This window comes from Seriola lalandi, unplaced genomic scaffold, assembly GCF_002814215.2.
Source record: "Seriola lalandi dorsalis isolate HSWRI2012SDOR001 ecotype SW California unplaced genomic scaffold, Sedor1 jcf7180002054820, whole genome shotgun sequence".
Classification (NCBI taxonomy): domain Eukaryota; kingdom Metazoa; phylum Chordata; class Actinopteri; order Carangiformes; family Carangidae; genus Seriola; species Seriola lalandi.
In genome coordinates, this window is record NW_019525373.1 from 48,593 (window position 1) to 51,241 (window position 2,649).

At 37.4% G+C, this 2,649-nt stretch overlaps 1 protein-coding gene across 1 annotated transcript in view; it reads right to left on the reverse strand.

The window, feature by feature from the left end:
• siah2l (seven in absentia homolog 2 (Drosophila)-like) overlaps nt 1-2,649 on the reverse strand; it is a 16,883-nt gene that overhangs the window by 13,383 nt on the left and 851 nt on the right. The window lies entirely within an intron of this gene.

Below are 2,649 nucleotides of genomic sequence, written 5' to 3' on the forward strand. Positions count from 1 at the left end.
TGTGTGTGTGTGTGTGTGTGTGTGTGTGTGTGTGTTGCATCACAACAGCAACACACTTATTGTTGCAGTAACACTGTATTGATCTTTTTCTAAAGCTCTAACAATTAGTCCATTAATTAATAAATTGATCAACAGTGAATTAAATCTGAAAATGATTTAAAAATAAATCAACATTTTTTCAAGCAAAACTATAAAACGCTGCCAATTACTCTGATTACTTTTCAACTTTTAAAGAGTCGTAGTTCCCTGCAGCACTTTTCTTAGACTCCACATGTATGGAGTCATACAAGTGCCATAAAAACAATAAATCTGTAAAAGTTAAGAAAATAAATGTGGAAATATAAATAGGGATAAATAAGTAAATAAAAAAAATGTGAAAATATAAACATATACATAAACTATATTTTTTAGGGAAAAGCAAAGGCAATAGGGTAAAAGCTTTTTTATTCTTTTATTTCCACTTTACTTACTAATTTATTCTTTTGTTTATTGCTGCTATTATTTCCACATTTATTTACTTATTCTTTTATAGATTTATTCTGGGTTTTTTTGGCTCTCCTATGACTCCATACATGCGCTCTGTCTGAACGATGGTTTCGTTGACAGGCGACCTCTAGTGGTCGTGGTGATTATGACAGGAAACATCTTGTCAAGGTTGCTAGGCGACAGGAGCCGCGCGTGCGACGCAACAGTAAGAGCGGGGACAGCTGTAATTTAAGTAACCCAATACCACGATCTTTTTCTAAACCGAACCAAGTAGCTCTTTAACCTTAACCGTGTGTTTATTATTGTAACCATGGCGACGGAGGTCTGGAACACCTGCTGTCGGTGCGTTCCTCCGGGTCGTAATCCGAGGGCAGGAACACACGACCGACACAGAAGTCCTACAACATCGGTTCAGTTCTGGTTGCATCGATAAATTTGATAACCCAACAATGAGATATAAAGATCTCGTAACTACGACAACGATGTACCGGTTATCATATAATTAAGACGGAAAAAATTGCACAGAAGAACAAAAATGAAGGTTTCCTGGCTCCAGTAACTGAGTCAAGATGGTGGACAGCAACAAATACAAACACCGTCATTTCTACATCTCATCGTCCCGCCCCCGGCTGTGATGTCACAGCGCCGGCGTTTGAGCAGTTAGACACAGAAAGAAGGAAAATCAATAAAATAAAAAACAGAAGCTGAGCCAGAGGAGGAGGAGGAGGAGGAGGAGCCATAAAAAAACCACTTTAATTCAATTACACACTGATGGAGAGTTCAGAGAGCACTCAGGAGGATCAGATTCATCACATTAAACACACACACACACACTGAAGGAGGCGGAGCAACATCAGCAGATATGATGGGGAGTGTGAAGCTGAGATCAATAATAATACTCTATATTGCAAACATGCGCAAAATCCTAAAACCTGATGTTAGATATGAGACCAGATCCACAGACCTCAGATCAGATCCACCAACACCAGTGACCTTCAGTCATCCAGTTCTACCTGCAGCTCTTTCACTACATCTGACTATGTTCCCTACATTAGAATAAACATAACAGTTCCTTTCTTTATCAGTTAACCTGTTTATCATTTTTTTGATTAATCGATAAATCGATTGGTTAAACTAAATTTTAAAAATGATAATATTTCCTTAAAGTCCGTTCAACGTCTTTAAACGTTTTGTTTTGTCCAACGAGTCGAAACTTGATTGATTAATTGTTGCAGCTTTACACTGCAGACATAACAAGTCATAATTATGCCTCTATAACCCATACTATTTGAACTGCAGCTTTTATGCAAAATATTTAATCATTTTTAGTGTTTGATTTTGTTTTTATTGATCGTTTTAAAATCGATGTTGGAGATTTCTGTTTTATTATTATTATCATTATGGAGCAGGCGTCAGTTTCCCTCCCTCTCCTCAGTTTTCAGGCCTCAGGGACACGATTCAACTTTAATGCGTCTGTAATGGAGTCTACACCACGTGGCCAAAAGTATGTGGACATCTGAGCAATACTCTCTGATACCTATGACTTGGTTTTTGGAAATAAATGTTTTCATTTCTCATTTGGCAGAGACAGGAGATTGGTGGACAGACAGGAAGGGGAAGTGAGGTGTAAAAAAAGTCAAAATAAAAGCCAAGAGGACTTAATAGTGTAACAGTAAGCAAGCACAGGATCTATACCAGGGTAATGTTAGAAGATAGATAGATAGATAAATAAATGAATAAGCCTGTATTGTACAGTGAAGCAAGGGGCAGAGGGACGTCAAATTTATGAGGAAATAATAAATTAATAAACAAACACAAAACATGTCAACATGAATTTCAAATTCTCCCCTTTCACCTATGTAATATAATAATATGTTCATGATATAATTCTGAATAATAAGCCTGTTCCACATTAATATGTGCAGGTCAGAGAAACCTGGACTGTGTGTAACTGTAACTCCTTGTGTTTAAAGTCATTTCACCTGAGCTGTGTTCAGTCTGACACTCGACTCTCCTGGACTCACCTGCTCTGACGTTTAGCCTGCAAACCTCTAGAGCTCATGGGAAATGGTGTTTAAATATTGAATAAACTACGATATTAGACCTGTCCTTTAAAGAAACTACCGACCTTTTCTAAACACATGAAGCTGAGACAGTGACACA